This window comes from Lycorma delicatula, chromosome 3 (assembly GCF_047948215.1).
Source record: "Lycorma delicatula isolate Av1 chromosome 3, ASM4794821v1, whole genome shotgun sequence".
Taxonomy (NCBI): Eukaryota; Metazoa; Arthropoda; class Insecta; order Hemiptera; family Fulgoridae; genus Lycorma; species Lycorma delicatula.
The window spans coordinates 130,665,478-130,678,606 of NC_134457.1; the positions used below are offsets into that span (position 1 = coordinate 130,665,478).

The 13,129-nt window shown below is 33.8% G+C and overlaps 1 protein-coding gene across 4 annotated transcripts in view; it reads left to right on the forward strand.

The window, feature by feature from the left end:
• The window catches only part of Mthfs (methenyltetrahydrofolate synthetase), a 281,274-nt gene that overhangs the window by 241,495 nt on the left and 26,650 nt on the right, over window positions 1-13,129 (forward strand). The window lies entirely within an intron of this gene.

Consider the following 13,129-nt stretch of genomic DNA (forward strand, 5'->3'; position numbering starts at 1 on the left):
TGATTTAAAGACAACTGCTTTCTTTTACTTTCCTGTCTAGCGCTGTAGTAGACATACTTTAGAAAGGAAAGTATTGTAACCTTTCCAATTTGGGCATATGCGGTTTTCACTAGATCTTGACGTTTTGACACCTAACGAACCCAAAAAACCGGATGGAAATTTTCCGGATGTTCGTATGTATGTGTGTGTATTCTCAGTGTCACACTCCTTATATCTCCAGAACTACTGGACTGATTTTGACCAAACTTGATCTATGTATGAGGCATTGATGCCATTAAATTTTTAACTTAAAAGATCAAGGGGTGAGGCTGTACAGCAAGGTCACCTGTACATGAAGGTCATCATGTTGAGCTTTTGCCTAATAAAGGACTTATTTTTCTTAGGCACATTTGCTAATAATTAAAAAAAATATTTGCAAAAACGTTTTTGCAAAATCGCATCCCCCACCACAAAAAATGATCTAGATAACTAACTAGCGGCTAAGTATAATACCTCAATAGTACCCCCTCTCGCCACAAGGAGCGCTAGTGTAATACTGACTTACAGCTGTGTAGTCGTTTGCTATGTTGTGACATCACAGGTGAGTGGTAGAATTAAATAGATGAATAATATTTAAAGTGTAAAAAAGTATTTAAAGTTGCCGCCAGTATCACCACATCCGCATGAATATGGTATGCACGTGCGCTTTATTTAGTACCATTGAATTAAATAAACAAAAAATATTATATTTAAATAAAATTATAATTATTTTATATTAAGTTGTTTGTTTGTGTGTGTGTGTGTGTGTGTGCACGTGCACGCGCACGCGCGTGTGTTTGTATGTGAAAAAAGCGCATGAAGGGAACGCTGACAATAAGCTGACAATTGTCCTGTCAGCTTTTTATATTGGTTGTGGACTATTTTTTTGTGATGGTTCACTCTTCAATTCTTCGTTGATTATGCACTTGATCATGCTAGTCAAAGCTGGTGCCAGTCTAGAAACTAAGTCTTCTGGTTTAAGTGGAACTGCAGGAGCTCCTGCAACCTGTGCATAGGATGCAATCCTTGGCGTTCTGCCTTGCACAATTTTCCTCGCTTCACAGCACTTGACTTTTTCTATTATTTTAACCTCTTAAACTTATAGACAGGGCAATTAAGAACTCTAGGCACATATAGGCAGATTCCTCCACAAGCCATTGGGATGTAACCGGGTTTGTGCGCGAGCGCCCACACATGCACGTGCGGGCACACACACATAATAAATATATTCAAAATATTTTTACAAAATGTTCATATTCTTATTCTGTAGCAATATCAGTGCTATAGTTTCTGAATTTTTAACACAGTTATAGCTTATATTTTTATATCCACTCTAATTATAATAATTCTATCCTTAGTAGGGTAATATCTAATAGTTCTATGTTACAAATTTTATACACTGACATTTGGCAGTGTGTGGTTTTGAGTTTTTAATTAGCCTAACAGCTAAACATTTTGAATTTAATTTTCCTTGTAACATTGATTTTGTTGATTGATTTTTAAGTTTAATTGAATTTTTCTAATTTTGAGATAATAGAGCTAGTATCTTAAATAATCAGCAACCCATTTATTTACTTTCAATAGTTATAAGTTTTATTTTTTTGTTTAATATAATCATACTTTAGGTCCTACGTAAACATAGGACTTTCTAAATAGCACTCTAAATACTGCCAGGATTTGTGTTATTTTCTGCTTCCATTCTTCTTTTATCTTTTGTAATATTTACTTTGCAATTTATGCAACCATTAAGAAATATCCTTAGCACTTTATATATATATATATATAAAAATTTATGCTCACTGTAATTTTATTAATTTGTGAATAAATATTTGGAATTGATCTTTAACCTCATGTTAAATAATGGGTTTCAAAGTGTAATAACACATTTTAGTTGTAACATCTGTATAAAAGTCAGATAACTTGTTCAAATAATTCTTTCTAAAGTAGAACACAGAAGAGCTTCTTATGAAAAAATAACTTTTTTACTATGTTTTATGCCCTTTTGTATTTAATGCAAACACGTGTAAGATACTAATCAAACTTGGATAGGAACGTACTAACTTAAAAATGTTGGCACAAATATACAAAATTCAGAAAAAATTAAATTTTATTATTGAAAATTTCAACACTAATAATATACATGTGAAAAAAATTACATTTAATTTTTGTCATCTGATAAGGTGGTAATTAGATTTTATATGATTTCACTGCTATTTTCAAAATGGGGATGATGAATCTTCCATCCAATTTTTTAGAATTTATAAGTGTGTGATGTATAAGTTTTATGCAAAATTCATGGCCAGAATCTCTAATTTTGTTAGATTAATTACAAGTATTATTACTGCAAAAGAAAAAAATCAATTATACATATATATCTCCTCAACTAGAATAAGGTATGGTTTATTTATCGTGCAGAAAAATGAGAGTCAGACTAAGTTTCAGAAATAAACTGTAATTTCTAAATTTGAGAAAAAATGTGGCGGTTGAGAATATATTTTTAAAAATCACAGGTTACCTTTACAAAGTATATATATTTTTTTTAAATATATTTTTTTCAAAAGAAAACTTACTTATCTACTGTACATAATGAAATTAAACTTACCAAACTTAAAATTTTAAAATTGTTATTTTCACTTTGCCTAGTCTGGATAACAAGTTATAAACGTTTAAGTAAGATGCAAATTTCAAATTTTCTAGATTTTGGTTTGCTTCATTCAAAATTTACAAGCCAATAATTTTTAGTTTGAATTGACATACCAAGCATTTGAACCATTTGGAACAGGAAATAAGCCTATTATCAAAGATTTTGGACTTCACTATTAATGAGTAACTCTTACCTAATTTTAGCATTAAGCCAGTTCAGTCAACGTTGATAAGTCTAAGTTGATATTAACTTTGTTATGAAATTTCCAGAAAATAGTAAACAGTTTACTAACTTGATACTAATAAATTGTTGGTTGAGAAAGATTGTAGAAATAATATTGTAACAAGACTGCTATAACGAACCTGAGTAAAAGATTCCTGCCAATTAAGAAGAAAATGGTAGAAAATATAATAATGGGAGAAATCCAGAAAGGGGCTAAAAGAAACCCTTTTACTAAAGGTAACAGGTTCGTTTAACAATTGTCTTTTGTATTACTGCTCGCTGACACACAATAAACAGATGTTCTTCCATGAGAAGAGTTACCAGACCAGGTTAAGGAATGCATGGGAATGAAAAGACTCAGTCAATCATTTACATGCTTTGAGTAGGTTCAGTCAGGCAGGTAAAGAAGATAGGAGTATAAATCAAGAGGACCAGTTAAAAATCAGTTCTGCAAACCAGTCTAGAGAGACGTTTTTATGACGTCAGTTCTGCAAGGAGAGTCTGCAAGGAGAGTCTGCAAGATATGTGAGTCTGCAAGATGTGTGAGCTTGCAAGATATGTGAGTCTCCAAGATGTGCGAGCTTGCAAGATATGTGACCCTGCAAGATGTAGATCTGCAAATCAGTCCGCAAGATGTGAGGTCTGCAAATCAGTCCACAAGATGTCAATCAGTGAGAATATTCTGTGAGGAGGTCAGTGAAGGAGTGAATTTCTAAGAGAACTAAATTCAATACGATAAGGTAACACAACTAATTCCAGTAAACAAAAAATAATGTTGGTGAGTTACTGTAAGACTATAAGTGAAAGAGATAATGTACTAAATTTCATAACTTGTTGAGGTAGTTCTATTTGTAGAGCATCTTTTGGCAATGGGACTGAATTCTGGTTCTCATTATTTATCTACCTGTAAATAAATTTTGGCAATTACTCTAAATTCTGATTTGTATGCAATCTCTGTTTATTAACATTTATGATTATTTGTTTGTTATTGACATGTAATATTATTATTGCATACTGTTGCCAATATTGTCATTATTCTAATTATTATTGTTAGATTTATTTTTATTGTTTATTATTATTATTATTATTATTTTTTTTTTTTTTTATTATTATTAATTTTTACGGGCATCGACTACTAAGGTCATTAGCCCTCGTCACATTCTTTAAAAGAAATTAGTATCACCATCAGGATCGTCATATGTAATGGTGTAAAGGGCCCTTACATTTTATTTAAAAGCACAAAACTACACACACAAAAACATTAAAACCCAAATAACAAAGACGAACACAACACTTACGGGGTGTAAAGGGCCCCGATATTAAAATTTGAGATAAGGTTCCCAAAAGACCATGAATTAAAAATTACAACTTGTCAATACCATTATCTGCTTCTACCTGTCTCGTTTATTAGTTTGTTTAAGCACCCTCGGGGCGACCAGAACCGCCGTTGAGCAGTATATCAGTAGCGCCAGGGTGCCGTGGCAGTTGACTCCTCCTTATTAATAGGCTAGAGGCATCCATTGCACTTACCCATAGCCTCGTGCCCTCAGTTTACCCTTGAGGGTCCCCCATGCCATCGTTGGACACACCCCGACTCACTGCTCTTGAGTGCAGAAGAGCCAGGATGGCCTAGGCAAGAGGGCTACCTCCCGTCACTATACGAGCCACGCTTCGAGACTCCCTTATATATATATAAAACTACCGCTTAGAGATTCTTTTATCACAGCTTTAAATTTTAATTTTATAGACTTTTAAGAAGTCCACTGGCGTGTAAAAATGCAACTATATTTTCTTCATTTCCATTATCCAGATCAGCAGTAATATCATTTCTAAAACGGAACCTCTTTCTGGGGTCCTTATATATGGTACACTTTTCTATTAAATGCTTGATTGTCAGTGTTTTATTTCAAACACCGCACATTGGTCTCTCTTCACCGGTTAACAAATATGAATTTGTCAATCGCGTGTGACCGATTCTAAGTCTGGTCACCGCTACTTGTTCACGGCGAGTCAACTTAAAGTCGCTTTTCCATTTATATGGAGAAGTTTTTATTGAGTTAATTTTGTATTTAAACTCTTCCATTCAGTATTCCACTTGTTTTTTACTACGTTAGTTAGACAGTTTTTAACATCTGCCACTCTTACAGGAAATGCGTACAAATCATCGCAGACTGTTGCCTTTCTGGCAGCTTCGTCTGCGCTCTCATTACCTGTAATACCAGCATGCCCTGGAGTCCATACAAATACGCATCGCTGTCCTCGTTGATTTAGAACGTATAAAATGGACAGGATGTTTGCAATTATTTCATCCTTAATGTTCTTGTTCCGAATTGCGACAAATGCACTTAAAGAATCGGAACATATTAGTACTCTCTCTTCGCAATAGTGTTCAGTGTGGCGAAGAACTTGCTGAATTGCAGTAAGTTCTGCCGTGTAGACACTGGCCACATCTGGCAGTTTCCAAAAGTGGGCTTCTCCATTTACATATATGGAGCATCCAACACCATGTTCGATTTTAGAACCGTCAGTATAAATTCTAATATGTTCTTCGTAACTGCTGACGGTTGCCAAAAATTCCTGTTGGATGATCACTGCTGGTTTCTTTTTTATTTCTCCTTGAGAGAGATCCAACCTTGTATTTACCGCTGGTAAGAGCCATGGCGGTATTTTTCTATTAGAAATTGCTAATGTATCTGGAATGGCAATTTCGTATTTACTTCTTAGTTCGTGGTACCTAATTCCGGCTGGTCTGGAATAGGTAGCACGACGTTGATATAATGCAGCCATAGGATGGTTGTTGAAAAGTTTATTATTTATATGGGCAGGATAAGCCCATATATTTGCTGCGTATCTTAGTAAAAGGATCTCTCTTCTATAATGCAGTGGCATTATTCCGGCTTCAGACATCAGACTAGCCGCCGGACTTGTGCGGAAAGCGCCTGTTGCATATCTTATTCCGCTATTATGAATTACGTCTAACTTTTTTAAATGCGACTTCCTAGCGGATGAATATACAATACATCCGTAGTCGAGTTTCGATTAAACCAATGCCTTATACAATCTCAATAATGTCTCTTTGTCTGAGCTCCAATTAATATTCGATAAACATTTGATAATGTTTAGGGTTCTTTTGCATCTATCACTCAAGTCCTGTCTATGTAATCCCCACGTAAGGGATTACAATACTAGATCCAATACTAGTCCTAAATATCTTACGTTATCTTTTTATTGTATTGGATTATCACCAATTGTCAACGCAGGACTTTGATGAGGAATTCTCTTCCTACAGAAGTGTACACAGCACGTTTTTTCTGGTGAGAATTGGAATCCGTTATTCCTTGCAACTTCATTTAGAGCGTTGATAGCTCGTTGCAATTTGTACTTCACCATAGCAGTCTTGTTGCTGGCATACACAATTGCCAAATCATCAACATAGCCGCTTTTGCTGATTTCTACTGGAATAGCTAATATCAATTTATTAATGGCGATAGTAAACACAAGGTACCGCTCAACGGCGAACCTTGTGGTATGCCATTTTCCAAAATTCTTACAGATGAATATTCATTATTGACTCGTACTTGGAAAGTACGGTCATTCATATAGTTGCTCAGTAAGACTGGCAGTTTGCCACGAATGCCCCATTCATGTATCTGGAGCATTATACCATGACGCCAGGTCATATCGAAAGCCTTCTGCAGATCAAAGAAGACTCCGACGCAATGCTTCCTTGCGATAAAGCTGTTATATATAACGTTCTCAGTTGATCATTTGATCAGTGGTAGAATGATATTGCCGAAAACCTGTTTGATACGGTGATATCAGGTTTTCTTTTTCCAAAACCCAGACGAGTCGATTATTGATAATTTTTTCGAGTATTTTTCCCATAGCACACGTCAAGGAAATAGGACGATAGCTATTGGGGTCTGTTAAATTTTTATTTTTATTTGGTACTGGAACAACGTGAGCTTTTTTCCACTGCTGCGGGTACATTCCATCCCGCCATATTTGATTATAAAGTTTTAATAATCTGCGTTTTGCAGTGGTATTCAGCTGCCTGATCATATTATAATGGATTTCATCCGGACCAGCAGCTGTGTTTCCTGCTTTCTCCAACGCTTTCGCGAATTCTTCCATTTTAAATGGTACATTATAAGAGTAATTATACTCAGTTCTGAAGTTTAGTAGACTTTCAAGTTCTTCCTTTTTCATTTGAAAATCTTCTTTGTAGTTGGCCGTTTTGCTGGGCTTCTCGAAGTGATTGGATAATATCTCTACGATTTCGTTTGGAGTATCCTTAATATCATCTTCATCTTGAAGGCTAGTTATGGGGGCAAAGTTTTTACGCCCACAAATCGCCTTCACTTTCCTCCAAACATCTGATGCAGAAGTAGCTCTATCAATGGATAACACGTATTGTTGCCAGGATCGTTTCTTCGAATCTATCATAAGACGTTTTGCATACGCCCTGTATTTTTTAAAGGCAATAAGATTCTTTGTGGTTGGAGGTTTCTTAAATGCATTATACGCTCTTTTCTTTCTTTTAATAGCTTCATTAATTTCATCGTTCCACCATGGAACGGGTTTCTTTGTAAGTTTCCCAGATGTTTTGGGAATAAACCTCGATGCCGACTCAAGTATCGCATTTGTTATAGCGTCGACATCGTCTCCGATAAATCCAGTTGTTTCAGGGAGTATCGTTCTAGCTGTGAAGCTCGTCCAATCTGCCTTTTCAAACAACCATCTTTCAGAGATGGGATATATATTTCTTGTAATATCAGTAACAATTTGCACCGGGAAATGATCGCTTCCATGCAAATCTTCTATAACATGGAAGGTGTACCTCGATGCTATCGATCCGCTTATAGGTGCAAGATCAATACAGGACGTCGATCCATCTCTGGCATTGAGAAAGGTTCCTGACCCGTCGTTTAAAAGAATAAGTTCAGAATTCATCAGGAACCTATCCAGTTTTCTTCCGCGGGGATCTACTCGATCCGATCCCCAGAGAGAATTATGAGCATTAAAGTCACCCACCAGTAAAACAGGTGTGGGAAGCTCAGAAATTAGTCTTGCTGTATCATCCTTATTCCAATCAAAATTCGGCAAGTATATGCTGCAGACAGTGACCTGAAGCGGACACTTCATTCTAACGGCGACCGCTTGTAGATATATGTTTAGAACAACCGCTTCGGTGGTAGCTCTGGTCGATGTTAATATGGCTACTCCACCTCTAACTCTTACATTTGGCGGTTGATCTCGCCGAAATATATCGAATCCTTTTAATTTAAAATTTTCATTTCGGCGGATATGCGTTTCTTGCAGACATATACAAATCGGGTCTACATTATGTACCAAGCGTTGGAGCTCATGGATGTTTGAAAAACATCCATTGATGTTCCATTCTACAATCGACTCGCTAATTTTTAATTAAATTATTGTCTGGGTTTGCCTTTCGGCCACCCTTTTTTCCTTTTTTTCTCCATCTTACGAACAGCATCGTGTTCGTGGAGAAGGTCGTCGCCCGTAAAGCTTCCGGTCTCCGAATGAGAGACAACCGAAGCCGCCGACGACGACGGGCATGGATCGGCACCGGTTACAGCGCTGATGTGGGGCGGCAACCTGGCCGACCCCAGACACGGTGTCACACCAGTGACCACTTGTGGAAGGGGGGACACTTGCCCCCCTGGTGTGGATTTTTGTGGCCTCTGTGGTTTAGAGGCCACCTCAGTTGCAGGAGGCTTGGGAGCCTCCATAACAGTCTGTGTAGGTATCACCTTTTCCTTGTCATCAAGAATCTCACTGAGACGGACTTGGCATTCTGCTTTGGCGTCCATTTTCTTCAGAACAAGAGCAACTTTCGGTGTTTTATCTTCAGGAGGCTGTACTAATATCTTTTGCTTTATAGGATCTTTACTATTGAAAGGTTTCATTTTATTATCAATAATTCTTTCAATCATATTAGCCAAGGTCGGAGCAGGTTTACTGATGAGTTGACTTTCATCGACAGCAACTGGAGCAGGAACAGGAACGGCAGCCACAGCCTGAGCATAAGTTGTTGTTGCTCTAGGCCTGCGGGCGTTAACAATCTTCTTTGCTTCAAAGTAGCTGACCTTTTGCAGGGTTTTTACTTCCTGCACAGCTATCTCGTCTTTGTAGACAGGACAGTTCCTGGATCTACAAGAATGCGTTCCTTTACAATTGATGCATGTAGGAGGTTCTTTGCATGGCTCTCCCTCATGCAACTCATCGCCGCACATGCATATTTGGGATCTCTCACATCTGAGAGCGGTGTGACCAAAAGGTTGCATTTGAAGCATCTCATTGGCTGTGGGACAAATGCCTGCACATCCAACCGATGTATTCCCGCTCTTACTTTTTCCGGCAAAGTAGGCCGGTTAAATATGAGAACATGAGATTATTATTATTATTATTATTATTATTGTGGTTGTGATTACTATGATTAATATTTGTTTATTTACTATTTTTCATTAATTGTTTTACTGTTGTCGCTTAATATTATTACACCATTGTCATTATTATTGATCTGTTTTGTTTTACTTATATTTTTAAACCAATAAACTGTAATTTATATAAACATTCTAAATTGTCAATCTCTCAATATCTGGATCGAGCCCAGAAAGTGCAGCAATATTTAACGATTAGTGACTTAATACTGGCTAAAGAAAATGTGATATTTTATTATCAACAAATTCTGTTAATCTGTTGATTATTAACTATTACCCAATTATTATTTTTTTGAAAAACAGTGATTTGCTTTCAATTATTTCATAATGTGCTTCTATAATTTTGTAACTATTATGTATTATATAATCTTTTGTCGATACTACTGCAAGTGGCGTTGTTGTTTGCTATGTTTGTCTTTGAGATGTTTACATCTTATGTGACTGAATAGTATATTTTGTTTCTGTTGTGTCTGGTCATTTATTTATTTTTGTATCAAATCTCTAGTTATTTTTGTAAATTTAATTTAATTTAAATAATGTTGATACAGTAGAAGTAATAAAATGTGTATAACATGAACTTCTACATTATTACTTCTACATAAGAATGTAGAACATAAAATGTGTGTCAACTTCGCAGAAGTTGACTCATCTCTATATGAATATGGTCTAAGCTAGTTGAATTATTATCTTGCTTTTTTCAACACTATCTGCAATCTAACCCATCAGACTATCCTAAAACTTTGTTTATTTTGTTGAAAAGAGCAAAAACCATAGGTGATGTTGAGAAACTCTCTTTTAAATAATATTCTCATTATGAAGCCCAACCTTTAGCTTCTTTAATTAACGTATTAAAAAAAAATTTTCTATAAAATTTCTTAATTTTAATTCACTTAATATGATCTAATTCACAGATTTTTTTATAATTTCCTCTAACAAATGAAGGCAATGTAGGAACTTTTTTCCTCTATATTTATTCTTCAACCATGAATCTTGAATCTGAAATGACTCCTGAAATGAGTGGAGAAAATTAGATGGGTTAGTAAAACTTGAAATAGATGTGGTTTAATTGATAAAGCAGAAATAGAAATTAGTGATAAAATCTTGTAAAAGAAAATAGGTTGGTGGGTCATGCACTATGACATTCAGATGGTTAATTTGGTAATAGAAAAAGCATAGAAAGTAAAAACTAAAAACTCTAGAGAAGACAATGATTGTAATACGCTCATATAAAACAGATAAATGGGGGTGTAAAATGTAAGGAACATATTGAAATGAAAAGATTTGTAAAGAACTGGAATGCATGGTAAAAATAATATTATACTGTTTGACTAATACTAATAAAAAAAAAGAAAAATGAACTGACAGGCATGTAAGGGAAAGTTATGCAATCCATTTTTGAAAAAATGTCTGATTTATTTTAAAATTGGGATTCTTTCCCATCAGGGAAGGGTATTAAATTAATTTAGTGACTATGTTTTGGGCATTAGAAATTTTAAATTATGAAAAATTTTTTTTTCATTTTGTAACCTCCCACTCAAGGAAAGCTTTTTGGTAAAATTAATTTTTAAGAAAATAATCTCTAAGTGGTGATAATAAATTTAAACTTTTAAAATTGTTAAAATAAAAAGATGTACCCATAGTTTTAAATAAAGTTGTAATTTCCTACAAATTGGGTGAACATTTTTAGCTAATTTTTTCTTTCAAAGAAATACAAAAGTTCTTTCTTTCAAAGTAAGGGCTATCAAAAAATTAATATTTTTATATTTCAAATGCAATATGTAACTTGCAAGATGGATGGTTTAAATTAAAAACAATTAACATTTTTTTTTTTTTAATAAAAAAGTATTTTTTGTTAGATCACTGGAGTGGGATAAACCAAAACCTTGGATTAGCAAAATGTGGTTTAAAGGCCTACTGATGTAGAAAATATAGATGCAAAAACCTCCCATTAACTCCTTGTCTGAAGCAAGATAATTGAAAAACGAAAAATATATAATTTTTTTTTTGGTGGGTGGGGAGGAATGTTAAATAACAATTTTTGGTAATTTATGATCTTTACAAAAAAAAACTTCAAAACTTCACCCAAAACTCGCTCCACCCCTTTTTAAAATTTTGCGAAAATTGTAAACATTCTTTTCCTCTTGAAGGTAAGTAGTACCTTTCTACAATGTTTGAAAGTCAGTCAACTGGGTCTAGAGTTATAAGACCAAATATAGGCTAACATATGTACGTATAACATACATATGACAAAATAAAGTTTTTGATTTAAAAGCATTGGAATAAAAATATTTTTACCCAGATTATTTACAAATTAAAAATTTTCTTTTTGTTAAATTTAAAACAAAATATCTCCTAAAGTGCAAAAATAAACATTATTTTAGATTTTTTGGCCAATTTATTTACTTTCCTATTGCACCTACAGTTACTGTAATGCAGTATATTTTGTTATGCTTTTTTTTTACTGCTATAGTCAGGAAAGTAAGTAATTAATTTAAACTATCATCTGGAAGTGTGGTTTAATAGCAAAAACTGAGCTTTTATTTTCTGGTTCACTTGATAAATCTGAAAATCATCTTTAATTTCTAGATTGTCAATTTTATAGATAAATTTATCGGTCAACATCACAAATCTGTGCATTCATTTCTTTTCTGTTGTTTTATAATCACATTTTTTACACATCTTCAGTGTTACTGATTTTCCATGTTTTCTATATACACATGAATCAGAACTAGTACAAATTTTATTAGACTGGAAAAACTTAAATTAAAAAAAAAAATGATATTTTTTCATCAAGGAATAAACATAAAGCTAATTATGGTACTTTAAAGCATATGATAAACAGTGAAAAAGATTCCCAAGAATGATTATCTTTCTACATGCTACTAAACTAAATCTTTGGATCAGGTGATTGGTTCCTGAGCTCCAATTCTTTGAAACAAGAAGTAGTGTGTCCAGTTCTTAAGAAATAAATAAAAGAAATGAACTCTAAAAATTATTACTATTTGATCCACTTTTGTTGTAAAGATTGTTGGTTAAATATTAAAATAGTTGGTTAAAACACCAATCATATTAATTTAATTGTAGGCTCTCATGATTATTAAATAAATAGTCGGTATGCTTTATTCTATTTCTTGAATGAATTGGTATTATGTGAAATAGCTAACAAAAATCCTTCACAAGTCCAAATTTTTCTAAACATGAGCAATTTTTTCAAGGAAAAGAACTGTGCATTTAAAGAAACAATTAGAATTGGGAAGGAAACAATTTCATCACTGACTAGCCATTAGCCTGCCTAAGGTATAGCTATCATTCATGAAAAGCAGCACATTCATACTATATGGATATGATGAGGTCTTATTTTTATGATAAAACCTTTTGTACAGATGTTTTGTTAATTTCATGAGTATTCTATTTTAGCAATATTTTAATTGGTCGTAGAATAATAACTGAATGAAAACAGCAGCATCTTGTTACCCCAGCATAATATTAGGCATTTTACTACAACATAAAATTTTCAAGTAGTAAAAGAAAAAATAATACTAATACAAAAATATCAACTAATGCCAAATAATAAATACTAATTGAATTGTTTTTGAATACTTGTTTCTGAGTTAGAATATTAAAATATTTATAAATACCTTCAAATATATATATAGTTGTATTTTTAATCCAGTGTTAATTAATTTACACTTAATTGTGTTATTAAAACACAATTGTAAACACAATTGGTGTCAAGTGTAATAGGATTATATATTTTGAAAATGTGCTGCGTTCAGCTTTG